Below are 25,996 nucleotides of genomic sequence, written 5' to 3'. Positions count from 1 at the left end.
AGGGAGAGTCAGTTAGTGAGTGAGTGCAAGTGAGTGAGTGTCAGTGAGTCAGTGTCAGTGAGTGAGTGTCAGTGAGTGTGTGTCAGTGAGTGAGTGTCAGTGAGTGAGTGTCAGTGAGTGAGTGTCAGTGAGTGTGTGTCAGTGATTGAGTGTCAGTGAGTGAGTGTCCAGTGAGTGAGTGTGTGTGAGTGTCAGTGAGTGAGTGTCAGTGAGTGTGTGTCAGTGTGTGAGTGTCAGTGAGTGAGTGTCAGTGAGTGAGTGTCAGTGAGTGAGTGTCAGTGAGTGAGTGTCATTGAATCAGTGTCAGTGAGTGAGTGTCAGTGAGTGACTGTCAGTGAGTGAGTGTCAGTGAGTGAGTGTCAGAGAGAGGGTGTCAGTGAGTGAGTGTCAGTGAGTGAGTGTCAGTGAGTGAGTATCATTGAGAGAGTGTCAGTGAGTGAGTGGCAGTGAGTGAGTGTTAGTGAGTGAGTGTCATTGAGTGAGTGTCAGTGAGTGAGGGTCATTGAGTGAGTGTCAGTGAGTGAGTGTCAGAGAGTGAGTGTCAGTGAGTGTGTGTCATTGAGTGAGTGTCAGTGAGTGAGTGTCAGTTAGTGAGTGAGTGTCAGTGATTGAGTGACAGTGAGTGAGTGTCAGTGAGTGTCAGTGAGTGAGTGTGTGTGAGTGTCATTGAGTGAGTGTCAGTGAGTGTGTGTCAGTGAGTGAGTGTCAGTGAGTGAGTGTCAGTGAGTGTGTGTCATTAAGTGAGTGTCAGTGAGTGAGTGTCAGTAAGTGAGTGTCAGTGAGTGAGTGTCAGTGAGTGAGTGTCATTGAGTGAGTGTCAGTGAGTGAATGTCAGTGAGTGAGTGTCAGTGAGTGAGGGTCAGTGAGTGAGTGTCAATGAGTGTCAGTGAAGGAGTGTCAGTGAGTGAGTGAGTGCAAGTGAGTGAGTGTCAGTGAGTGAGTGTCAGTGAGTGAGTGTGTGTGAGTGTCAGTAAGTGAGTGTCAGTGAGTGTGTGTCAGTGAGTGAGTGTCAGTGAGTGAGTGTCAGTGAGTGAGTGTCATTGAGTGAGTGTCAGTGAGTGAGTGACAGTGAGTGAGTGTCAGTGAGTGAGTGTCAGTGAGTGAGTGTCAGTGAGTGATTGTCAGAGAGTGAGTGAGTGTCAGTGAGGGAGAGTCAGTTAGTGAGTGAGTGCAAGTGAGTGAGTGTCAGTGAGTCAGTGTTTGTGAGTGAGTGTCAGTGAGTGTGTGTCAGTGAGTGAGTGTCAGTGAGTGAGTGTCAGTGAGTGTGTGTCAGTGAGTGAGTGTCAGTGAGTGAGTGTCCAGTGAGTGAGTGTGTGTGAGTGTCAGTGAGTGAGTGTCAGTGAGTGTGTGTCAGTGTGTGAGTGTCAGTGAGTGAGTGTCAGTGAGTGAGTGTCATTGAATCAGTGTCAGTGAGTGAGTGTCAGTGAGTGAGTGTCAGTGAGTGAGTGTCAGTGAGTGAGTGTCAGAGAGAGGGTGTCAGTGAGTGAGTGTCAGTGAGTGAGTGTCAGTGACTGAGTATCATTGAGAGAGTGTCAGTGAGTGAGTGTCAGTGAGTGAGTGTCAGTGAGTGAGTATCATTGAGAGAGTGTCAGTGAGTGAGTGTCCAGTGAGTGAGTGTCAGTGAGTGAGTGTCAGTGAGTGAGTGTCAGTGAGTGAGTGTCAGAGAGAGGGTGTCAGTGAGTGAGTGTCAGTGAGTGAGTGTCAGTGAGTGAGTATCATTGAGAGAGTGTCAGCGAGTGAGTGTCAGTGAGTGAGTGTCAGTTAGTGAGGGTCATTGAGTGAGTGTCAGTGAGTGAGTGGCAGTGAGTGAGTGTCAGTGAGTGAGTGTCATTGAGTGAGTGTCAATGAGTGAGTGTCATTGAGTGAGTATCAGTGAGTGAGTGTCAGAGAGTGAGTGTCAGTGAGTGTGTGTCATTGAGTGAGTGTCAGTGAGTCAGTGTCAGTGAGTGAGTGAGTGTCAGTGAGTGAGTGAGAGTGAGTGAGTGTCAGTGAGTGTCAGTGAGTGAGTGTGTGTGAGTGTCAGTGAGTGAGTGTCAGTGAGTGTGTGTCAGTGAGTGAGTGTCAGTCAGTGAGTGTCAGTGAGTGGGTGTCATTGAGTGAGTGTCAGTGAGTGAGTGTCAGTAAGTGAGTGTCAGTGAGTGAGTGTCAGTGAGTGAATGTCAGTGAGTGAGTGTCAGTGAGTGAGGGTCAGTGAGTGAGTGTCAATGAGTGTCAGTGAGTGAGTTTCAGTGAGTGAGTGTCAGTGAGTGAGTGTCAGTGAGTGAGTGTCAGAGAGTGAGTGTCAGTGAGTGAGTGTCAGTTAGTGAGTGTCAGTGAGTGAGTGTCATTGAGTGTGTGTCAGTGAGTGAGTGTCAGTGAGTGAGTGAGTGTCAGTGAGGGAGTGTCATTGAGTGAGTGAGCGCAAGTGAGTGAGTGTCAGTGAGTGAGTGTCAGTGAGTGTGTGTCAGTGAGTGAGTGTGTGTGAGTGTCAGTGAGTGAGTGTCAGTGAGTGAGTGTCATTGACTGAGTGTCAGTGAGTGATTGTTAGTGAGTGAGTGTCATTGAGTGAGTGTCAGTGAGTGAGTGTCAGTGAGTGAGTGTCAGTGAGTGAGTGTCAGTGAGTGAGTGACAGTGAGTGATTGTCAGAGAGAGGGTGTCAGTGAGTGTGTCAGTGAGTGAGTGTCAGTGAGTGAGTGTCAATGAGTGACTGTCAGTGAGTGAGTGTCAGTTAGTGAGTGTCATTGAGTGAGTGTCAGTGAGTGAGTGTCAGTGAGTGAGTGTCAGTGCGTGAGTGTCATTGAGTGAGTGTCAGTGAGTGAGTGTCATTGAGTGAGTGTCAGTGAGTGAGTGTCAGTGAGTGAGTGTCAGTGAGTGAGTGTCAGAGAGTGAGTGTCAGTGAGTGAGTGTCAGTGAGTGAGTGAGTGTCAGTGAGGGAGAGTCAGTTAGTGAGTGAGTGCAAGTGAGTGAGTGTCAGTGAGTCAGTGTCAGTGAGTGAGTGTCAGTGAGTGTGTGTCAGTGAGTGAGTGTCAGTGAGTGAGTGTCAGTGAGTGAGTGTCAGTGAGTGTGTGTCAGTGATTGAGTGTCAGTGAGTGAGTGTCCAGTGAGTGAGTGTGTGTGAGTGTCAGTGAGTGAGTGTCAGTGAGTGTGTGTCAGTGTGTGAGTGTCAGTGAGTGAGTGTCAGTGAGTGAGTGTCAGTGAGTGAGTGTCAGTGAGTGAGTGTCATTGAATCAGTGTCAGTGAGTGAGTGTCAGTGAGTGACTGTCAGTGAGTGAGTGTCAGTGAGTGAGTGTCAGAGAGAGGGTGTCAGTGAGTGAGTGTCAGTGAGTGAGTGTCAGTGAGTGAGTATCATTGAGAGAGTGTCAGTGAGTGAGTGGCAGTGAGTGAGTGTTAGTGAGTGAGTGTCATTGAGTGAGTGTCAGTGAGTGAGGGTCATTGAGTGAGTGTCAGTGAGTGAGTGTCAGAGAGTGAGTGTCAGTGAGTGTGTGTCATTGAGTGAGTGTCAGTGAGTGAGTGTCAGTTAGTGAGTGAGTGTCAGTGATTGAGTGACAGTGAGTGAGTGTCAGTGAGTGTCAGTGAGTGAGTGTGTGTGAGTGTCATTGAGTGAGTGTCAGTGAGTGTGTGTCAGTGAGTGAGTGTCAGTGAGTGAGTGTCAGTGAGTGTGTGTCATTAAGTGAGTGTCAGTGAGTGAGTGTCAGTAAGTGAGTGTCAGTGAGTGAGTGTCAGTGAGTGAGTGTCATTGAGTGAGTGTCAGTGAGTGAATGTCAGTGAGTGAGTGTCAGTGAGTGAGGGTCAGTGAGTGAGTGTCAATGAGTGTCAGTGAAGGAGTGTCAGTGAGTGAGTGAGTGCAAGTGAGTGAGTGTCAGTGAGTGAGTGTCAGTGAGTGAGTGTGTGTGAGTGTCAGTAAGTGAGTGTCAGTGAGTGTGTGTCAGTGAGTGAGTGTCAGTGAGTGAGTGTCAGTGAGTGAGTGTCATTGAGTGAGTGTCAGTGAGTGAGTGACAGTGAGTGAGTGTCAGTGAGTGAGTGTCAGTGAGTGAGTGTCAGTGAGTGATTGTCAGAGAGAGGGTGTCAGTGAGTGAGTGTCAGTGAGTGAGTGTCAGTGAGTGAGTGTCATTGAGTGAGTGTCAGTGAGTGAGTGTCAGTTAGTGAGTGTCATTGAGTGAGTGTCAGTGAGTGAGTGTCAGTGAGTGAGTGTCAGTGTGTGAGTGTCATTGAATGAGTGTCAGTGAGTGAGTGTCATTGAGTGAGTGTCAGTGAGTGAGTGTCAGAGAGTGAGTGTCAGTGAGTGTGTGTCATTGAGTGAGTGTCAGTGAGTGAGTGTCAGTGAGTGATTGATTGTCAGTGAGTGAGTGAAAGTGAGTGAGTGTCAGTGAGTGAGTGTCAGTGAGTGAGTGTGTGTGACTGTCAGTGAGTGAGTGTCAGTGAGTGTGTGTCAGTGAGAGTCAGTGAGTGAATGTCAGTGAGTGAGTGTCAGTGAATGAGTGAGTGTCAGTGAGTGAGTGTCAGTGAGTGAGTGTCAGTGAGTGAGTGTCAGTGAGAGTCAGTGAGTGAATGTCTGTGAGTGAGTGTCAGTGAATGAGTGAGTGTCAGTGAGTGAATGAGTGTCAGTGAGTGAGTGTCAGTGAGTGAGTGTCATTGAATGAGTGAGTGTCAGTGAGTGAGTGTCAGTGAGTGATTGTCAGTGAGTAAGTGTCAGTGAGTGATTGTCAGTGAGTGAGTGGCAGTGAGTGATTGTCAGTGAGTGAGTGTCAGTGAGTGAGTGTCAGTGAGTGAGTGTCAGTTAGTGAGTGTCATTGAGTGAGTGTCAGTGAGTGAGTGTCAGTGAGTGAGTGAGTGTCAGTGATGGAGAGTCAATGAGTGAGTGAGTGCAAGTGAGTGAGTGTCAGTGAGTGAGTGTCAGTGAGTGTGTGTCAGTGAGTGAGTGTCAGTGAGTGAGTGTCAGTGAGTGAGTGTCAGTGAGTGTGTGTCACTGAGTGAGTGTCAGTGAGTGAGTGTCCAGTGAGTGAGTGTCAGTGAGTGAGTGTCAGTGAGTGAGTGTCAGTGAGTGAGTGTCAGAGAGAGGGTGTCAGTGAGTGAGTGTCAGTGAGTGAGTGTCAGTGAGTGAGTATCATTGAGAGAGTGTCAGTGAGTGAGTGTCCAGTGAGTGAGTGTCAGTGAGTGAGTGTCAGTGAGTGAGTGTCAGTGAGTGAGTGTCAGAGAGAGGGTGTCAGTGAGTGAGTGTCAGTGAGTGAGTGTCAGTTAGTGAGGGTCATTGAGTGAGTGTCAGTGAGTGAGTGGCAGTGAGTGAGTGTCAGTGAGTGAGTGTCATTGAGTGAGTGTCAGTGAGTGAGTGTCATTGAGTGAGTGTCAGTGAGTGAGTGTCAGAGAGTGAGTGTCATTGAGTGAGTGTCAGTGAGTCAGTGTCAGTGAGTGAGTGAGTGTCAGTGAGTGAGTGACAGTGACTAAGTGTCAGTGAGTGTCAGTGAGTGAGTGTGTGTGTGTCAGTGAGTGAGTGTCAGTGAGTGTGTGTCAGTGAGTGAGTGTCAGTGAGTGAGTGTCAGTAAGTGAGTGTCAGTGAGTGAGTGTCAGTGAGTGAATGTCAGTGAGTGAGTGTCAGTGAGTGAGGGTCAGTGAGTGAGTGTCAATGAGTGTCAGTGAGTGAGTTTCAGTGAGTGAGTGTCAGTGAGTGAGTGTCAGTGAGTGAGTGTCAGAGAGTGAGTGTCAGTGAGTGAGTGTCAGTTAGTGAGTGTCAGTGAGTGAGTGTCATTGAGTGTGTGTCAGTGAGTGAGTGTCAGTGAGTGAGTGAGTGTCAGTGAGGGAGTGTCAGTGAGTGAGTGAGCGCAAGTGAGTGAGTGTCAGTGAGTGAGTGTCATTGACTGAGTGTCAGTGACTGATTGTTAGTGAGTGAGTGTCATTGAGTGAGTGTCAGTGAGTGAGTGTCAGTGAGTGAGTGTCAGTGTGTGAGTGTCAGTGAGTGAGTGACAGTGAGTGATTGTCAGAGAGAGGGTGTCAGTGAGTTTGTCAGTGAGTGAGTGTCAGTGAGTGAGTGTCAATGAGTGACTGTCAGTGAGTGAGTGTCAGTTAGTGAGTGTCATTGAGTGAGTGTCAGTGAGTGAGTGTCAGTGAGTGAGTGTCAGTGCGTGAGTGTCATTGAGTGAGTGTCAGTGAGTGAGTGTCATTGAGTGAGTGTCAGTGAGTGAGTGTCAGTGAGTGAGTGTCAGTGAGTGAGTGTCAGAGAGTGAGTGTCAGTGAGTGAGTGTCAGTGAGTGAGTGAGTGTCAGTGAGGGAGAGTCAGTTAGTGAGTGAGTGCAAGTGAGTGAGTGTCAGTGAGTCAGTGTCAGTGAGTGAGTGTCAGTGAGTGTGTGTCTGTGAGTGAGTGTCAGTGAGTGAGTGTCAGTGAGTGAGTGTCAGTGAGTGTGTGTCAGTGAGTGAGTGTCAGTGAGTGAGTGTCCAGTGAGTGAGAGTGTGTGAGTGTCAGTGAGTGAGTGTCAGTGAGTGTGTGTCAGTGTGTGAGTGTCAGTGAGTGAGTGTCAGTGAGTGAGTGTCATTGAATCAGTGTCAGTGAATTAGTGTCAGTGAGTGAGTGTCAGTGAGTGAGAGTCAGTGAGTGAGTGTCAGAGAGAGGGTGTCAGTGAGTGAGTGTCAGTGAGTGAGTGTCAGTGACTGAGTATCATTGAGAGAGTGTCAGTGAGTGAGTGGCAGTGAGTGAGTGTCAGTGAGTGAGTGTCATTGAGTGAGTGTCAGTGAGTGAGGTTCATTGAGTGAGTGTCAGTGAGTGAGTGTCAGAGAGTGAGTGTCAGTGAGTGTGTGTCATTGAGTGAGTGTCAGTAAGTGAGTGTCAGTTAGTGAGTGAGTGTCAGTGATTGAGTGACAGTGAGTGAGTGTCAGTGAGTGTCAGTGAGTGAGTGTGTGTGAGTGTCAGTGAGTGAGTGTCAGTGAGTGTGTGTCAGTGAGTGAGTGTCAGTGAGTGAGTGTCAGTGAGTGTGTGTCATTAAGTGAGTGTCAGTGAGTGAGTGTCAGTAAGTGAGTGTCAGTGAGTGAGTGTCAGTGAGTGAGTGTCATTGAGTGAGTGTCAGTGAGTGAATGTCAGTGAGTGAGTGTCAGTGAGTGAGGGTCAGTGAGTGAGTGTCAATGAGTGTCAGTGAAGGAGTGTCAGTGAGTGAGTGAGTGCAAGTGAGTGAGTGTCAGTGAGTGAGTGTCAGAGAGTGTGTGTCAGTGAGTGAGTGTGTGTGAGTGTCAGTAAGTGAGTGTCAGTGAGTGTGTGTCAGTGAGTGAGTGTCAGTGAGTGAGTGTCAGTGAGTGAGTGTCATTGAGTGAGTGTCAGTGAGTGAGTGACAGTGAGTGAGTGTCAGTGAGTGAGTGTCAGTGAGTGAGTGTCAGTGAGTGATTGTCAGAGAGAGGTTGTCAGTGAGTGAGTGTCAGTGAGTGAGTGTCAGTGAGTGAGTGTCATTGAGTGAGTGTCAGTGAGTGAGTGTCAGTTAGTGAGTGTCATTGAGTGAGTGTCAGTGAGTGAGTGTCAGTGAGTGAGAGTCAGTGTGTGAGTGTGATTGAGTGAGTGTCAGTGAGTGAGTGTCATTGAGTGAGTGTCAGTGAGTGAGTGTCAGAGAGTGAGTGTCAGTGAGTGTGTGTCATTGAGTGAGTGTCAGTGAGTGAGTGTCAGTGAGTGATTGATTGTCAGTGAGTGAGTGAAAGTGAGTGAGTGTCAGTGAGTGAGTGTCAGTGAGTGAGTGTGTGTGAGTGTCAGTGAGTGAGTGTCAGTGAGTGTGTGTCAGTGAGAGTCAGTGAGTGAATGTCAGTGAGTGAGTGTCAGTGAATGAGTGAGTGTCAGTGAGTGAGTGTCAGTGAGTGAGTGTCAGTGAGTGAGTGTCAGTGAGTGAGTGTCAGAGAGAGGGTGTCAGTGAGTGAGTGTCAGTGAGTGAGTGTCAGTGAGTGAGTATCATTGAGAGAGTGTCAGTGAGTGAGTGTCAGTGAGTGAGTGTCAGTTAGTGAGGGTCATTGAGTGAGTGTCAGTGAGTGAGTGGCAGTGAGTGAGTGTCAGTGAGTGAGTGTCATTGAGTGAGTGTCAGTGAGTGAGTGTCATTGAGTGAGTGTCAGTGAGTGAGTGTCAGAGAGTGAGTGTTAGTGAGTGTGTGTCATTGAGTGAGTGTCAGTGAGTCAGTGTCAGTGAGTGAGTGAGTGTCAGTGAGTGAGTGACAGTGAGTGAGTGTCAGTGAGTGTCAGTGAGTGAGTGTGTGTGAGTGTCAGTGAGTGAGTGTCAGTGAGTGTGTGTCAGTGAGTGAGTGTCAGTGAGTGAGTGTCAGTAAGTGAGTGTCAGTGAGTGAGTGTCAGTGAGTGAATGTCAGTGAGTGAGTGTCAGTGAGTGAGGGTCAGTGAGTGAGTGTCAATGAGTGTCAGTGAGTGAGTTTCAGTGAGTGAGTGTCAGTGAGTGAGTGTCAGTGAGTGAGTGTCAGAGAGTGAGTGTCAGTGAGTGAGTGTCAGTTAGTGAGTGTCAGTGAGTGAGTGTCATTGAGTGTGTGTCAGTGAGTGAGTGTCAGTGAGTGAGTGAGTGTCAGTGAGGGAGTGTCAGTGAGTGAGTGAGCGCAAGTGAGTGAGTGTCAGTGAGTGAGTGTCAGTGAGTGTGTGTCAGTGAGTGAGCGTGTGTGAGTGTCAGTGAGTGAGTGTCAGTGAGTGAGTGTCATTGACTGAGTGTCAGTGAGTGATTGTTAGTGAGTGAGTGTCATTGAGTGAGTGTCAGTGAGTGAGTGTCAGTGAGTGAGGGTCAGTGAGTGAGTGTCAGTGAGTGAGTGACAGTGAGTGATTGTCAGAGAGAGGGTGTCAGTGAGTGTGTCAGTGAGTGAGTGTCAGTGAGTGAGTGTCAATGAGTGACTGTCAGTGAGTGAGTGTCAGTTAGTGAGTGTCATTGAGTGAGTGTCAGTGAGTGAGTGTCAGTGAGTGAGTGTCAGTGCGTGAGTGTCATTGAGTGAGTGTCAGTGAGTGAGTGTCATTGAGTGAGTGTCAGTGAGTGAGTGTCAGTGAGTGAGTGTCAGTGAGTGAGTGTCAGAGAGTGAGTGTCAGTGAGTGAGTGTCAGTGAGTGAGTGAGTGTCAGTGAGGGAGAGTCAGTTAGTGAGTGAGTGCAAGTGAGTGAGTGTCAGTGAGTCAGTGTTTGTGAGTGAGTGTCAGTGAGTGTGTGTCAGTGAGTGAGTGTCAGTGAGTGAGTGTCAGTGAGTGAGTGTCAGTGAGTGTGTGTCAGTGAGTGAGTGTCAGTGAGTGAGTGTCCAGTGAGTGAGTGTGTGTGAGTGTCAGTGAGTGAGTGTCAGTGAGTGTGTGTCAGTGTGTGAGTGTCAGTGAGTGAGTGTCAGTGAGTGAGTGTCATTGAATCAGTGTCAGTGAGTGAGTGTCAGTGAGTGAGTGTCAGTGAGTGAGTGTCAGTGAGTGAGTGTCAGAGAGAGGGTGTCAGTGAGTGAGTGTCAGTGAGTGAGTGTCAGTGACTGAGTATCATTGAGAGAGTGTCAGTGAGTGAGTGGCAGTGAGTGAGTGTCAGTGAGTGAGTGTCATTGAGTGAGTGTCAGTGAGTGAGGGTCATTGAGTGAGTGTCAGTGAGTGAGTGTCAGAGAGTGAGTGTCAGTGAGTGTGTGTCATTGAGTGAGTGTCAGTGAGTGAGTGTCAGTTAGTGAGTGAGTGTCAGTGATTGAGTGACAGTGAGTGAGTGTCAGTGAGTGTCAGTGAGTGAGTGTGTGTGAGTGTCAGTGAGTGAGTGTCAGTGAGTGTGTGTCAGTGAGTGAGTGTCAGTGAGTGAGTGTCAGTGAGTGTGTGTCATTAAGTGAGTGTCAGTGAGTGAGTGTCAGTAAGTGAGTGTCAGTGAGTGAATGTCAGTGAGTGAGTGTCATTGAGTGAGTGTCAGTGAGTGAATGTCAGTGAGTGAGTGTCAGTGAGTGAGGGTCAGTGAGTGAGTGTCAATGAGTGTCAGTGAAGGAGTGTCAGTGAGTGAGTGAGTGCAAGTGAGTGAGTGTCAGTGAGTGAGTGTCAGAGAGTGTGTGTCAGTGAATGAGTGTGTGTGAGTGTCAGTAAGTGAGTGTCAGTGAGTGTGTGTCAGTGAGTGAGTGTCAGTGAGTGAGTGTCAGTGAGTGAGTGTCATTGAGTGTGTGTCAGTGAGTGAGTGACAGTGAGTGAGTGTCAGTGAGTGAGTGTCAGTGAGTGAGTGTCAGTGAGTGATTGTCAGAGAGAGGGTGTCAGTGAGTGAGTGTCAGTGAGTGAGTGTCAGTGAGTGAGTGTCATTGAGTGAGTGTCAGTGAGTGAGTGTCAGTTAGTGAGTGTCATTGAGTGAGTGTCAGTGAGTGAGTGTCAGTGAGTGAGTGTCAGTGTGTGAGTGTGATTGAGTGAGTGTCAGTGAGTGAGTGTCATTGAGTGAGTGTCAGTGAGTGAGTGTCAGAGAGTGAGTGTCAGTGAGTGTGTGTCATTGAGTGAGTGTCAGTGAGTGAGTGTCAGTGAGTGATTGATTGTCAGTGAGTGAGTGAAAGTGAGTGAGTGTCAGTGAGTGAGTGTCAGTGAGTGAGTGTGTGTGAGTTTCAGTGAGTGAGTGTCAGTGACTGTGTGTCAGTGAGAGTCAGTGAGTGAATGTCAGTGAGTGAGTGTCAGTGAATGAGTGAGTGTCAGTGAGTGAGTGTCAGTGAGTGAGTGTCAGTGAGTGAGTGTCAGTGAGAGTCAGTGAGTGAATGTCAGTGAGTGAGTGTCAGTGAATGAGTGAGTGTCAGTGAGTGAGTGTCAGTGAGTGAATGAGTGTCAGTGAGTGAGTGTCAGTGAGTGAGTGTCAGTGAGTGAGTGTCATTGAATGAGTGAGTGTCAGTGAGTGAGTGTCAGTGAGTGAGTGAGTGTCAGTGAGTGTGTGTCAGTGATTGAGTGTCAGTGAGTGAGTGTCAGTGAGTGAGTGTCAGTGAGTGAGTGTCAGTGAGTGAGTGTCAGTGAGTGTGTGTCAGTGAGTGAGTGTCAGTGAGCGAGTTTCAGTGAGTGAGTGTCAGTGAGTGAGTGTCAGTGAGTGAGTGTCAGTGAGTGTGTGTCAGTGAGTGAGTGTCAGTGAGTGAGTGTCGGTGAGTGAGTGTCAGTGAGTGAGTGTGTGTGAGTGTCAGTGATTGAGTGTCAGTGAGGGAGTGTCAGTGAGTGATTGTCAGTGAGTGAGTGTCAGTGAGTCAGTGTCAGTGAGTCAGTGTCAGTGAGTGTCAGTGAGTGAGTGTCAGTGAGTGAATGTCAGTGAGTGTGTGTCAGTGAGCGAGTGACAGTGAGTGATTGTCAGTGAGTGAGGGTCAGTGAGTGAGTGTCAGTGAGTGAGTGTCAGTGAGTGAGTGTCAGTGAGTGAGTGTGTGTGAGTGTCAGCGAGTGAGTGTCAGTGAGTGTGTGTCAGTGAGTGAGTGTCAGTGAGTGAGTGTCAGTGAGTGATTGTCAGTGAGTGCGTGTCAGTGAGTGAGTGTCAGTGAGTGAGTGTCAGTGAGTGTGTGTCAGTGAGTGTGTGTCAGTGAGTGTCAGTGAGTGATTGCCAGTGAGTGAGTGTCAGTGAGTGAGTGTCAGTGAGAGAGTGTCAGTGAGTGAGTGTCAGTGAGTGTGTGTCAGTGAGTGAGTGTCAGTGAGTGAGTGTCAGTGAGTGATTGTCAGTGAGTGAGTGTCAGTGAGTGAGTGTCAGTGAGTGTCAGTGAGTGCTTGTCAGACAGTGAGAGTCAGTGAGTGTGTGTCAGTGAGTGATTGTCAGTGAGTGAGTGTCAGTGAGTGATTGTCAGTGAGAGAGTGGCAGTGAGTGATTGTCAGTGAGTGAGTGTCAGTGAGTGAGTGTCAGTGAGTGAGTGTCAGTTAGTGAGTGTCATTGAGTGAGTGTCAGTGAGTGAGTGTCACTGAGTGAGTGTCAGAGAGTGAGTGTCAGTGAGTGAGTGTCAGTGAGTGAGTGAGTGTCAGTGATGGAGAGTCCATGAGTGAGTGAGTGTCAGTGAGTGAGTGTCAGTGAGTGAGTGTCAGTGAGTGAGTGTCAGTGAGTGAGTGTCAGTGAGTATGTGTCACTGAGTGAGTGTCAGTGAGTGAGTGTCCAGTGAGTGAGTGTCAGTGAGTGAGTGTCAGTGAGTGATTGTCAGTGAGTGAGTGTCAGAGAGAGGGTGTCAGTGAGTGAGTGTCAGTGAGTGAGTGTCAGTGAGTGAGTATCATTGAGAGAGTGTCAGTGAGTGAGTGTCAATGAGTGAGTGTCAGTTAGTGAGTGTCATTGAGTGAGTGTCAGTGAGTGAGTGGCAGTGAATGAGTGTCAGTAAGTGAGTGTCAGTGAGTGAATGTCATTGAGTGAGTGTCAGTGAGTGAGTGACAGTGAGTGAGTGTCAGTAAGTGAGTGTCAGTGAGTGAGTGTCAGTGAGTGATTGTCAGAGAGAGGGTGTCAGTGAGTGAGTGTCAGTGAGTGAGTGTCAGAGAGAGGGTGTCAATGAGTGATTGTCAGTGAGTGAGTGTCAGTGAGTGAGTGTCATTGAGTGAGTGTCAGTGAGTGAGTATCAGTGAGTGAGTGTCAGTTAGTGAGTGTCATTGAGTGAGTGTCAGTGAGTGTGTGTCAGTGAGTGAGTGTCAGTGTGTGAGTGTCATTGAGTGAGTGTCAGTGAGTGAGTGTCATTGAGTGAGTGTCAGTGAGTGAGTGTCATTGAGTGAGTGTCAGTGAGTGAGTGTCTTTGAGTGAGTGTCAGTGAGTCAGGGGCAGTGAGTGAGTGTCAGTGAGTGTCAGTGAGTGAGTGCCAGTGAGTGAGTGTCAGTGAGTGAGTGTCAGTGAGTGAGTGTCAGAGAGTGAGTGTCAGTGAGTGAGTGTTAGTGAGTGAGTGTCAGTGAGTGAGTGTCAGTGAGTGAGTGTCAGTGAGTGAGTGTCAGTGAGTGAGTGAGTGTGAGTGAGTGTCATTGAGTGAGTGTCAGTGAGTGAGTGTCTGTGAGTGAGTGAGTGAGTGTGAGTGAGTGTCATTGAGTGAGTGTCAATGAGTGAGTGTCATTGAGTGAGTGCCAGTGAGGGAGTGTCAGTGAGTGTGTGTCAGTGAGTGAGTTTCAGTGAGTGAGTGTCAGTGAGTGAGTGTCAGTGAGTGTGTGTCAGTGAGTGAGTGTCAGTGAGTGAGTGTCAGTGAGTGAGTGTGTGTGAATGTCAGTGTGTGAGTGTCAGTGAGTGTGTGTCAGTGAGTGAGTGTCAGTGAGTGAGTGTCAGTGAGTGAGTGTCATTGAGTGAGTATCAGTGAGTGAGTGACAGTGAATCAGTGTCAGTGAGTGAGTGTCAGTGAGTGAGTGTCAGTGAGTGAGTGTCATTGAGTGAGTGTCATTGAGTGAGTGTGAGTGAGTGAGTATCAGTGAGTGAGTGTCAGTTAGTGAGTGTCATTGAGTGAGTGTCAGCGAGTTAGTGTCAGTGAGTGAGTGTCAGTGTGTGAGTGTCATTGAGTGAGTGTCAGTGAGTGAGTGTCATTGAGTGAGTGTCAGTGAGTGAGTGGTAGAGAGTGAGTGTCAGTGAGTGTGTGTCATTGAGTGAGTGTCAGTGAGTGAGTGTCAGTGAGTGAATGAGTGTCAGTGAGTGAGTGTCAGTGAGTGAGTGTCTTTGAGTGAGTGTCAGTGAGTGAGGGGCAGTGAGTGAGTATCAGTGAGTGTCAGTGAGTGAGTGTCATTGACTGAGTGTCATTGAGTGAGTGTCAGTGAGTGTGTGTCAGAGAGTGAGTGTCAGTGAGTGAGGTTCAGTGAGTGAGTGTTAGTGAGTGAGTGTCATTGAGTGAGTGTCAGTGAGTGAGTGTCATTGAGTGAGTGTCAGTGAGTGATTGTCAGTGAGTGAGTGAGTGTGAGTGAGTGTCATTGAGTGAGTGTCAGTGAGTGAGTGTCTGTGAGTGAGTGAGTGAGTGTGAGTGAGTGTCATTGAGTGAGTGCCAGTGAGGGAGTGTCAGTGAGTGTGTGTCAGTGAGTGAGTGTCAGTGAGTGAGTGTCAGTGAGTGAGTGTCAGTGAGTGTGTGTCAGTGAGTGAGTGTCAGTGAGTGAGTGTCAGTGAGTGAGTGTCAGTGAGTGAGTGAGTGTGAGTGAGTGTCATTGAGTGAGTGTCAGTGAGTGAGTGTCTGTGAGTGAGTGAGTGAGTGTGAGTGAGTGTCATTGAGTGAGTGCCAGTGAGGGAGTGTCAGTGAGTGTGTGTCAGTGAGTGAGTGTCAGTGAGTTAGTGTCAGTGAGTGAGTGTCATTGAGTGAGTGTCATTGAGTGAGTGTGAGTGAGTGAGTATCAGTGAGTGAGTGTCAGTTAGTGAGTGTCATTGAGTGAGTGTCAGCGAGTTAGTGTCAGTGAGTGAGTGTCAGTGTGTGAGTGTCATTGAGTGAGTGTCAGTGAGTGAGTGTCATTGAGTGAGTGTCAGTGAGTGAGTGGCAGAGAGTGAGTGTCAGTGAGTGTGTGTCATTGAGTGAGTGTCAGTGAGTGAGTGTCAGTGAGTGAATGAGTGTCAGTGAGTGAGTGTCAGTGAGTGAGTGTCTTTGAGTGAGTGTCAGTGAGTGAGGGGCAGTGAGTGAGTGTCAGTGAGTGTCAGTGAGTGAGTGTCATTGACTGAGTGTCATTGAGTGAGTGTCAGTGAGTGTGTGTCAGAGAGTGAGTGTCAGTGAGTGAGGGTCAGTGAGTGAGTGTTAGTGAGTGAGTGTCATTGAGTGAGTGTCAGTGAGTGAGTGTCATTGAGTGAGTGTCAGTGAGTGAGTGTCAGTGAGTGAGTGAGTGTGAGTGAGTGTCATTGAGTGAGTGTCAGTGAGTGAGTGTCTGTGAGTGAGTGAGTGAGTGTGAGTGAGTGTCATTGAGTGAGTGTCATTGAGTGAGTGCCAGTGAGGGAGTGTCAGTGAGTGTGTGTCAGTGAGTGAGTGTCAGTGAGTGAGTGTCAGTGAGTGAGTGTCAGTGAGTGAGTGTCATTGAGTGAGTGCCAGTGAGGGAGTGTCAGTGAGTGTGTGTCAGTGAGTGAGTGTCAGTGAGTGAGTGTCAGTGAGTGAGTGTCAGTGAGTGTGTGTTAGTGAGTGAGTGTCAGTGAGTGAGTGTCAGTGAGTGAGTGTGTGTGAATGTCAGTGTGTGAGTGTCAGTGAGTGTGTGTCAGTGAGTGAGTGTCAGTGAGTGAGTGTCAGTGAGTGAGTGTCATTGAGTGAGTATCAGTGACTGAGTGACAGTGAATGAGTTTCAGTGAGTGAGTGTCAGTGAGTGAGTGTCAGTGAGTGAGTGTCATTCAGTGAGTGTCATTGAGTGAGTGTGAGTGAGTGAGTGTCAGTGAGTGAGTGTCAGTTAGTGAGTGTCATTGAGTGAGTGTCAGCGAATTAGTGTCAGTGAGTGAGTGTCATTGAGTGAGTGTCAGTGAGTGAGTGGCAGAGAGTGAGTGTCAGTGAGTGTGTGTCATTGAGTGAGTGTCAGTGAGTGAGTGTCAGTGAGTGAGTGAGTGTCAGTGAGTGAGTGACAGTGAGTGAGTGGCAGTGAGTGAGTGTCTTTGAGTGAGTGTCTGTGAGTGAGGGGCAGTGAGTGAGTTTCAGTGAGTGTCAGTGAGTGAGTGTCAGTGAGTGAGTGTCAGTGAGTGAGTGTCAGTGAGTGAGTGTCAGAGAGTGAGTGTCAGTGAGTGAGGGTCAGTGAGTGAGTGTTAGTGAGTGAGTGTCATTGAGTGAGTGTCAGTGAGTGAGTGTCAGTGAGTGAGTGTCAGTGAGTGAATGTCAGTGAGTGAGTGAGTGTGAGTGAGTGTCATTGAGTGAGTGTCAGTGAGTGAGTGTCTGTGAGTGAGTGAGTGAGTGTGATTGAGTGAGTGTCAGTGAGTGAGTGTCATTCAGTGAGTGCCAGTGAGGGAGTGTCAGTGAGTGTGTGTCACTGAGTGAGTGTCAGTGAGTGAGTGTCAGTGAGTGATTGTCAGTGAGTGTGTGTCAGTGAGTGAGTGTCAGTGAGTGAGTGTCAGTGAGTGAGTGTGTGTGAATGTCAGTGTGAGTGTCAGTGAGTGTGTGTCAGTGAGTGAGTGTCAGTGAGTGAGTGTCAGTGAGTGAGTGTCATTGAGTGAGTATCAGTGAGTGAGTGACAGTGAATGAGTGTCAGTGAGTGAGTGTCAATGAGTGAGTGTCAGTGAGTGAGTGTCATTGAGTGAGTGTCATTGAGTGAGTGTGAGTGAGTGAGTATCAGTGAGTGAGTGTCAGTTAGTGAGTGTCATTGAGTGAGTGTCAGCGAGTTAGTGTCAGTGAGTGAGTGTCAGTGTGTGAGTGTCATTGAGTGAGTGTCAGTGAGTGAGTGTCATTGAGTGAGTGTCAGTGAGTGAGTGTCATTGAGTGAGTGTCAGTGAGTGAGTGGCAGAGAGTGAGTGTCAGTGAGTGTGTGTCATTGAGTGAGTGTCAGTGAGTGAGTGAGTGTCAGTGAGTGAGTGACAGTGAGTGAGTGTCAGTGAGTGAGTGTCAGTGAGTGAGTGTGTGTGAGTGTCAGTGAGTGAGTGTAAGTGAGTGTGTGTCAGTGAGTGAGTGTCAGTGAGTGAGTGTCAGGGAGTGAGTGTCAGAGAGTGAATGTCAGTGAGTGAGTGTCAGTGAGTGAGTGTCAGTGAGTGAGTGTCAGTGAGTGTGTGGCAGTGAGTGAGTGTCAGTGAGTGAGTGTCATTGAGTGAGTGTCAGTGAGTGAGTGTCATTGAGTGAGTGTCAGTGAGTGAGTGTCAGAGAGTGAGTGTCAGTGAGTGTGTGTCATTGAGTGAGTGTCAGTGAGTGTGAGTCAGTGAGTGAGTGTCAGTGAGTGAGTGTCAGTGAGTGAGTGTCATTAAGTGAGTGTCAGTGAGTGAGTGTCATTGAGTGAGTGTCAGTGAGTGAGTGTCATTGAGTGAGTGTCAGTGAGTGAGGGTAAGTGAGTGAGTGTCAGTGAGTGTCAGTAAGTGAGTATCAGTGAGTGAGTGTCAGTGAGTGAGTGTCAGTGAGTGAGTGTCATTGAGTGAGTGTCATTGAGTGAGTGTCAGTGAGTGAGTATCAGTGAGTGAATGTCAGTTAGTGAGTGTCATTGAGTGAGTGTCAGTGAGTGAGTGTCAGTGAGTGAGTGTCAGTGTGTGAGTGTCATTGAGTGAGTGTCAGTGAGTGAGTGTCATTGAGTGAGTGTGAGTGAGTGAGTGTCAGAGAGTGTGTGTCAGTGAGTGTGTGTCATTGAGTGAGTGTCAGTGAGTGAATGTCAGTGAGTGAGTGTCAGTGAGTGAGTGTGTGTGAGTGTCAGTGAGTGAGTGTCAGTGAGTGTGTGTCAGTGAGTGAGTGTCAGTGAGTGAGTGTCAGTGAGTGAGTGTCAGTGAGTGAGTGTGTGTGAGTGTCAGTGAGTGAGTGTCTCTGAGTGTGTGTCAGTGAGTGAGTGTCAGTGAGTGAGTGTCAGTGAGTGAGTGTCAGAGAGTGAGTGTCAGTGATTGAGTGTCAGTGAGTGAGTGTCAGTGAGTGAGTGTCAGTGAGTGAGTGTCAGTGAGTGAGTGAGTGTCAGTGAGGGAGTGTCAGTGAGTGAGTGAGTGCAAGTGAGTGATTGTCAGTGAGTGAGTGTCAGTGAGTGAGTGTCATTGAGTGTCTGTCAGTGAGTGAGTGTCAGTGAGTGAGTGTCAGAGAGTGAGTGTCATTGACTGAGTGTCAGTGAGTGATTGTTAGTGAGTGAGTGTCATTGAGTGAGTGTCAGTGAGTGAGTGTCAGTGAGTGAGTGTCAGTGAGTGAGTGTGAGTGAGTGAGTGAGTGTGAGTGAGTGTCATTGAGTGAGTGTCAGTGAGTGAGTGTCTGTGAGTGAGTGAGGGAGTGTGAGTGAGTGTCATTGAGTGAGTGTCAGTGAGTGAGTGTCAGAGAGTGAGTGTCAGTGAGTGTGTGTCATTGAGTGAGTCTCAGTGAGTGTGTGTCAGTGAGTGAGTGTCAGTGAGTGAGTGTCAGTGAGTGAGTGTCATTAAGTGAGTGTCAGTGAGTGAGTGTCATTGAGTGAGTGTCAGTGAGTGAGTGACATTGAGTGAGTGTCAGTGAGTGAGGGTCAGTGAGTGAGTGTCAGTGAGTGTCAGTAAGTGAGTATCAGTGAGTGAGTGTCAGTGAGTGAGTGTCAGTGAGTGAGTGTGATTGAGTGAGTGTCATTGAGTGAGTGTCAGTGAGTGAGTGTCAGTGAGTGTCAGTGAGTGAGTGTGTGTGAGTGTCAGTGAGTGAGTGTCAGTGAGTGTGTGTCAGTGAGTGAGTGTCAGTGAGTGAGTGTCAGTGAGTGTGTGTCATTAAGTGAGTGTCAGTGAGTGAGTGTCAGTAAGTGAGTGTCAGTGAGTGAATGTCAGTGAGTGAGTGTCATTGAGTGAGTGTCAGTGAGTGAATGTCAGTGAGTGAGTGTCAGTGAGTGAGGGTCAGTGAGTGAGTGTCAATGAGTGTCAGTGAAGGAGTGTCAGTGAGTGAGTGAGTGCAAGTGAGTGAGTGTCAGTGAGTGAGTGTCAGAGAGTGTGTGTCAGTGAGTGAGTGTGTGTGAGTGTCAGTAAGTGAGTGTCAGTGAGTGTGTGTCAGTGAGTGAGTGTCAGTGAGTGAGTGTCAGTGAGTGAGTGTCATTGTTTGAGTGTCAGTGAGTGAGTGACAGTGAGTGAGTGTCAGTGAGTGAGTGTCAGTGAGTGAGCGTCAGTGAGTGATTGTCAGAGAGAGGGTGTCAGTGAGTGAGTGTCAGTGAGTGAGTGTCAGTGAGTGAGTGTCATTGAGTGAGTGTCAGTGAGTGAGTGTCAGTTAGTGAGTGTCATTGAGTGAGTGCCAGTGAGGGAGTGTCAGTGTGTGTGTGTCAGTGAGTGAGTGTCAGTGAGTGAGTGTCAGTGAGTGAGTGTCATTGAGTGAGTGCCAGTGAGGGAGTGTCAGTGAGTGTGTGTCAGTGAGTGAGTGTCAATGAGTGAGTGTCAGTGAGTGAGTGTCAGTGAGTGTGTGTCAGTGAGTGAGTGTCAGTGAGTGAGTGTCAGTGAGTGAGTGTGTGTGAATGTCAGTGTGTGAGTGTCAGTGAGTGTGTGTCAGTGAGTGAGTGTCAGTGAGTGAGTGTCAGTGAGTGAGTGTCATTGAGTGAGTGCCAGTGAGGGAGTGTCAGTGAGTGTGTGTCAGTGAGTGAGTGTCAGTGAGTGAGTGTCAGTGAGTGAGTGTCAGTGAGTGAGTGTCATTGAGTGAGTGCCAGTGAGGGAGTGTCAGTGAGTGTGTGTCAGTGAGTGAGTGTCAGTGAGTGAGTGTCAGTGAGTGAGTGTCAGTGAGTGTGTGTCAGTGAGTGAGTGTCAGTGAGTGAGTGTCAGTGAGTGAGTGAGTGTGTGTGAATGTCAGTGTGTGAGTGTCAGTGAGTGTGTGTCAGTGAGTGAGTGTCAGTGAGTGAGTGTCAGTGAGTGAGTGTCATTGAGTGAGTATCAGTGAGTGAGTGTCAGTGAGTGAGTGTCAGTGAGTGAGTGTCATTGAGTGAGTGTCATTGAGTGAGTGTGAGTGAGTGAGTGTCAGTGAGTGAGTGTCAGTTAGTGAGTGTCATTGAGTGAGTGTCAGCGAATTAGTGTCAGTGAGTGAGTGTCATTGAGTGAGTGTCAGTGAGTGAGTGGCAGAGAGTGAGTGTCAGTGAGTGTGTGTCATTGAGTGAGTGTCAGTGAGTGAGTGTCAGTGAGTGAGTGAGTGTCAGTGAGTGAGTGACAGTGAGTGAGTGGCAGTGAGTGAGTGTCTTTGAGTGAGTGTCTGTGAGTGAGGGGCAGTGAGTGAGTTTCATTGAGTGTCAGTGAGTGAGTGTCAGTGAGTGAGTGTCAGTGAGTGAGTGTGAGTGAGTGAGTGTCAGAGAGTGAGTGTCAGTGAGTGAGGGTCAGTGAGTGAGTGTTAGTGAGTGAGTGTCATTGAGTGAGTGTCAGTGAGTGAGTGTCAGTGAGTGAGTGTCAGTGAGTGAATGTCAGTGAGTGAGTGAGTGTGAGTGAGTGTCATTGAGTGAGTGTCAGTGAGTGAGTGTCTGTGAGTGAGTGAGTGAGTGTGAGTGAGTGTCATTGAGTGAGTGTCAGTGAGTGAGTGTCATTCAGTGAGTGCCAGTGAGGGAGTGTCAGTGAGTGTGTGTCACTGAGTGAGTGTCAGTGAGTGAGTGTCAGTGAGTGATTGTCAGTGAGTGTGTGTCAGTGAGTGAGTGTCAGTGAGTGAGTGTCAGTGAGTGAGTGTGTGTGAATGACAGTGTGAGTGTCAGTGAGTGTGTGTCAGTGAGTGAGTGTCAGTGAGTGAGTGTCAGTGAGTGAGTGTCATTGAGTGAGTATCAGTGAGTGAGTGACAGTGAATGAGTGTCAGTGAGTGAGTGTCAATGAGTGAGTGTCAGTGAGTGAGTGTCATTGAATGAGTGTCATTGAGTGAGTGTGAGTGAGTGAGTATCAGTGAGTGAGTGTGAGTTAGTGAGTGTCATTGAGTGAGTGTCAGCGAGTTAGTGTCAGTGAGTGAGTGTCAGTGTGTGAGTGTCATTGAGTGAGTGTCAGTGAGTGAGTGTCATTGAGTGAGTGTCAGTGAGTGAGTGGCAGAGAGTGAGTGTCAGTGAGTGTGTGTCATTGAGTGAGTGTCAGTGAGTGAGTGTCAGTGAGTGAGTGAGTGTCAGTGAGTGAGTGACAGTGAGTGAGTGTCAGTGAGTGAGTGTCAGTGAGTGAGTGTGTGTGAGTGTCAGTGAGTGAGTGTAAGTGAGTGTGTGTCAGTGAGTGAGTGTCAGTGAGTGAGTGTCAGGGAGTGAGTGTCAGAGAGTGAATGTCAGTGAGTGAGTGTCAGTGAGTGAGTGTCAGTGAGTGAGTGTCAGTGAGTGTGTGGCAGTGAGTGAGTGTCAGTGAGTGAGTGTCATTGAGTGAGTGTCAGTGAGTGAGTGTCATTGAGTGAGTGTCAGTGAGTGAGTGTCAGAGAGTGAGTGTCAGTGAGTGTGTGTCATTGAGTGAGTGTCAGTGAGTGTGAGTCAGTGAGTGAGTGTCAGTGAGTGAGTGTCAGTGAGTGAGTGTCATTAAGTGAGTGTCAGTGAGTGAGTGTCATTGAGTGAGTGTCAGTGAGTGAGTGTCATTGAGTGAGTGTCAGTGAGTGAGGGTCAGTGAGTGAGTGTCAGTGAGTGTCAGTAAGTGAGTATCAGTGAGTGAGTGTCAGTGAGTGAGTGTCAGTGAGTGAGTGTCATTGAGTGAGTGTCATTGAGTGAGTGTCAGTGAGTGAGTTTCAGTGAGTGAATGTCAGTTAGTGAGTGTCATTGAGTGAGTGTCAGTGAGTGAGTGTCAGTGTGTGAGTGTCATTGAGTGAGTGTCAGTGAGTGAGTGTCATTGAGTGAGTGTGAGTGAGTGAGTGTCAGAGAGTGTGTGTCAGTGAGTGTGTGTCATTGAGTGAGTGTCAGTGAGTGAATGTCAGTGAGTGAGTGTCAGTGAGTGAGTGTGTGTGAGTGTCAGAGAGTGAGTGTCAGTGAGTGTGTGTCAGTGAGTGAGTGTCAGTGAGTGAGTGTCAGTGAGTGAGTGTCAGTGAGTGAGTGTGTGTGAGTGTCAGTGAGTGAGTGTCTCTGAGTGTGTGTCAGTGAGTGAGTGTCAGTGAGTGAGTGTCAGTGAGTGAGTGTCAGAGAGTGAGTGTCAGTTATTGAGTGTCAGTGAGTGAGTGTCAGTGAATGAGTGTCAGTGAGTGAGTGTCAGTGAGTGAGTGAGTGTCAGTGAGGGAGTGTCAGTGAGTGAGTGAGTGCAAGTGAGTGATTGTCAGTGAGTGAGTGTCAGTGAGTGAGTGTCATTGAGTGTCTGTCAGTGAGTGAGTGTCAGTGAGTGAGTGTCAGAGAGTGAGTGTCATTGACTGAGTGTCAGTGAGTGATTGTTAGTGAGTGAGTGTCATTGAGTGAGTGTCAGTGAGTGAGTGTCAGTGAGTGAGTGTCAGTGAGTGAGTGTGAGTGAGTGAGTGTGAGTGAGTGTCATTGAGTGAGTGTCAGTGAGTGAGTGTCTGTGAGTGAGTGAGGGAGTGTGAGTGAGTGTCATTGAGTGAGTGTCAGTGAGTGAGTGTCAGAGAGTGAGTGTCAGTGAGTGTGTGTCATTGAGTGAGTCTCAGTGAGTGTGTGTCAGTGAGTGAGTGTCAGTGAGTGAGTGTCAGTGAGTGAGTGTCATTAAGTGAGTGTCAGTGAGTGAGTGTCATTGAGTGAGTGTCAGTGAGTGAGTGTCATTGAGTGAGTGTCAGTGAGTGAGGGTCAGTGAGTGAGTGTCAGTGAGTGAGTGTGATTGAGTGAGTGTCATTGAGTGAGTGTCAGTGAGTGAGTGTCAGTGAGTGTCAGTGAGTGAGTGTGTGTGAGTGTCAGTGAGTGAGTGTCAGTGAGTGTGTGTCAGTGAGTGAGTGTCAGTGAGTGAGTGTCAGTGAGTGTGTGTCATTAAGTGAGTGTCAGTGAGTGAGTGTCAGTAAGTGAGTGTCAGTGAGTGAATGTCAGTGAGTGAGTGTCATTGAGTGAGTGTCAGTGAGTGAATGTCAGTGAGTGAGTGTCAGTGAGTGAGGGTCAGTGAGTGAGTGTCAATGAGTGTCAGTGAAGGAGTGTCAGTGAGTGAGTGAGTGCAAGTGAGTGAGTGTCAGTGAGTGAGTGTCAGAGAGTGTGTGTCAGTGAGTGAGTGTGTGTGAATGACAGTGTGAGTGTCAGTGAGTGTGTGTCAGTGAGTGAGTGTCAGTGAGTGAGTGTCAGTGAGTGAGTGTCATTGAGTGAGTATCAGTGAGTGAGTGACAGTGAATGAGTGTCAGTGAGTGAGTGTCAATGAGTGAGTGTCAGTGAGTGAGTGTCATTGAGTGAGTGTCATTGAGTGAGTGTGAGTGAGTGAGTATCAGTGAGTGAGTGTGAGTTAGTGAGTGTCATTGAGTGAGTGTCAGCGAGTTAGTGTCAGTGAGTGAGTGTCAGTGTGTGAGTGTCATTGAGTGAGTGTCAGTGAGTGAGTGTCATTGAGTGAGTGTCAGTGAGTGAGTGGCAGAGAGTGAGTGTCAGTGAGTGTGTGTCATTGAGTGAGTGTCAGTGAGTGAGTGTCATTGAGTGAGTGTCAGTGAGTGAGTGTCATTGAGTGAGTGTCAGTGAGTGAGTGGCAGAGAGTGAGTGTCAGTGAGTGTGTGTCATTGAGTGAGTCTCAGTGAGTGTGTGTCAGTGAGTGAGTGTCAGTGAGTGAGTGTCAGTGAGTGAGTGTCATTAAGTGAGTGTCAGTGAGTGAGTGTCATTGAGTGAGTGTCAGTGAGTGAGTGTCATTGAGTGAGTGTCAGTGAGTGAGGGTCAGTGAGTGAGTGTCAGTGAGTGAGTGTGATTGAGTGAGTGTCATTGAGTGAGTGTCAGTGAGTGAGTGTCAGTGAGTGTCAGTGAGTGAGTGTGTGTGAGTGTCAGTGAGTGAGTGTCAGTGAGTGTGTGTCAGTGAGTGAGTGTCAGTGAGTGAGTGTCAGTGAGTGTGTGTCATTAAGTGAGTGTCAGTGAGTGAGTGTCAGTAAGTGAGTGTCAGTGAGTGAATGTCAGTGAGTGAGTGTCATTGAGTGAGTGTCAGTGAGTGAATGTCAGTGAGTGAGTGTCAGTGAGTGAGGGTCAGTGAGTGAGTGTCAATGAGTGTCAGTGAAGGAGTGTCAGTGAGTGAGTGAGTGCAAGTGAGTGAGTGTCAGTGAGTGAGTGTCAGAGAGTGTGTGTCAGTGAGTGAGTGTGTGTGAATGACAGTGTGAGTGTCAGTGAGTGTGTGTCAGTGAGTGAGTGTCAGTGAGTGAGTGTCAGTGAGTGAGTGTCATTGAGTGAGTATCAGTGAGTGAGTGACAGTGAATGAGTGTCAGTGAGTGAGTGTCAATGAGTGAGTGTCAGTGAGTGAGTGTCATTGAGTGAGTGTCATTGAGTGAGTGTGAGTGAGTGAGTATCAGTGAGTGAGTGTGAGTTAGTGAGTGTCATTGAGTGAGTGTCAGCGAGTTAGTGTCAGTGAGTGAGTGTCAGTGTGTGAGTGTCATTGAGTGAGTGTCAGTGAGTGAGTGTCATTGAGTGAGTGTCAGTGAGTGAGTGGCAGAGAGTGAGTGTCAGTGAGTGTGTGTCATTGAGTGAGTGTCAGTGAGTGAGTGTCAGTGAGTGAGTGAGTGTCAGTGAGTGAGTGACAGTGAGTGAGTGTCAGTGAGTGAGTGTCAGTGAGTGAGTGTTTGTGAGTGTCAGTGAGTGAGTGTAAGTGAGTGTGTGTCAGTGAGTGAGTGTCAGTGAGTGAGTGTCAGGGAGTGAGTGTCAGAGAGTGAATGTCAGTGAGTGAGTGTCAGTGAGTGAGTGTCAGTGAGTGAGTGTCAGTGAGTGTGTGGCAGTGAGTGAGTGTCAGTGAGTGAGTGTCATTGAGTGAGTGTCAGTGAGTGAGTGTCATTGAGTGAGTGTCAGTGAGTGAGTGTCAGAGAGTGAGTGTCAGTGAGTGTGTGTCATTGAGTGAGTGTCAGTGAGTGTGAGTCAGTGAGTGAGTGTCAGTGAGTGAGTGTCAGTGAGTGAGTGTCAGTGAGTGAGTGTCATTGAGTGAGTGTCATTGAGTGAGTGTGAGTGAGTGAGTATCAGTGAGTGAGTGTCAGTTAGTGAGTGTCATTGAGTGAGTGTCAGCGAGTTAGTGTCAGTGAGTGAGTGTCAGTGTGTGAGTGTCATTGAGTGAGTGTCAGTGAGTGAGTGTCATTGAGTGAGTGTCAGTGAGTGAGTGTCATTGAGTGAGTGTCAGTGAGTGAGTGGCAGAGAGTGAGTGTCAGTGAGTGTGTGTCATTGAGTGAGTGTCAGTGAGTGAGTGAGTGTCAGTGAGTGAGTGACAGTGAGTGAGTGTCAGTGAGTGAGTGTCAGTGAGTGAGTGTGTGTGAGTGTCAGTGAGTGAGTGTAAGTGAGTGTGTGTCAGTGAGTGAGTGTCAGTGAGTGAGTGTCAGGGAGTGAGTGTCAGAGAGTGAATGTCAGTGAGTGAGTGTCAGTGAGTGAGTGTCAGTGAGTGAGTGTCAGTGAGTGTGTGGCAGTGAGTGAGTGTCAGTGAGTGAGTGTCATTGAGTGAGTGTCAGTGAGTGAGTGTCATTGAGTGAGTGTCAGCGAGTGAGTGTCAGAGAGTGAGTGTCAGTGAGTGTGTGTCATTGAGTGAGTGTCAGTGAGTGTGAGTCAGTGAGTGAGTGTCAGTGAGTGAGTGTCAGTGAGTGAGTGTCATTAAGTGAGTGTCAGTGAGTGAGTGTCATTGAGTGAGTGTCAGTGAGTGAGTGTCATTGAGTGAGTGTCAGTGAGTGAGGGTAAGTGAGTGAGTGTCAGTGAGTGTCAGTAAGTGAGTATCAGTGAGTGAGTGTCAGTGAGTGAGTGTCAGTGAGTGAGTGTCATTGAGTGAGTGTCATTGAGTGAGTGTCAGTGAGTGAGTATCAGTGAGTGAATGTCAGTTAGTGAGTGTCATTGAGTGAGTGTCAGTGAGTGAGTGTCAGTGAGTGAGTGTCAGTGTGTGAGTGTCATTGAGTGAGTGTCAGTGAGTGAGTGTCATTGAGTGAGTGTGAGTGAGTGAGTGTCAGAGAGTGTGTGTCAGTGAGTGTGTGTCATTGAGTGAGTGTCAGTGAGTGAATGTCAGTGAGTGAGTGTCAGTGAGTGAGTGTGTGTGAGTGTCAGTGAGTGAGTGTCAGTGAGTGTGTGTCAGTGAGTGAGTGTCAGTGAGTGAGTGTCAGTGAGTGAGTGTCAGTGAGTGAGTGTGTGTGAGTGTCAGTGAGTGAGTGTCTCTGAGTGTGTGTCAGTGAGTGAGTGTCAGTGAGTGAGTGTCAGTGAGTGAGTGTCAGAGAGTGAGTGTCAGTGATTGAGTGTCAGTGAGTGAGTGTCAGTGAGTGAGTGTCAGTGAGTGAGTGTCAGTGAGTGAGTGAGTGTCAGTGAGGGAGTGTCAGTGAGTGAGTGAGTGCAAGTGAGTGATTGTCAGTGAGTGAGTGTCAGTGAGTGAGTGTCATTGAGTGTCTGTCAGTGAGTGAGTGTCAGTGAGTGAGTGTCAGAGAGTGAGTGTCATTGACTGAGTGTCAGTGAGTGATTGTTAGTGAGTGAGTGTCATTGAGTGAGTGTCAGTGAGTGAGTGTCAGTGAGTGAGTGTCAGTGAGTGAGTGTGAGTGAGTGAGTGAGTGTGAGTGAGTGTCATTGAGTGAGTGTCAGTGAGTGAGTGTCTGTGAGTGAGTGAGGGAGTGTGAGTGAGTGTCA

This window comes from Somniosus microcephalus, chromosome 6, assembly GCF_052327205.1.
Source record: "Somniosus microcephalus isolate GS21.2 chromosome 6, FLI_Smic_1.0, whole genome shotgun sequence".
NCBI lineage: Eukaryota > Metazoa > Chordata > Chondrichthyes > Squaliformes > Somniosidae > Somniosus > Somniosus microcephalus.
Note: the sequence above shows the minus strand (reverse complement) of the source record.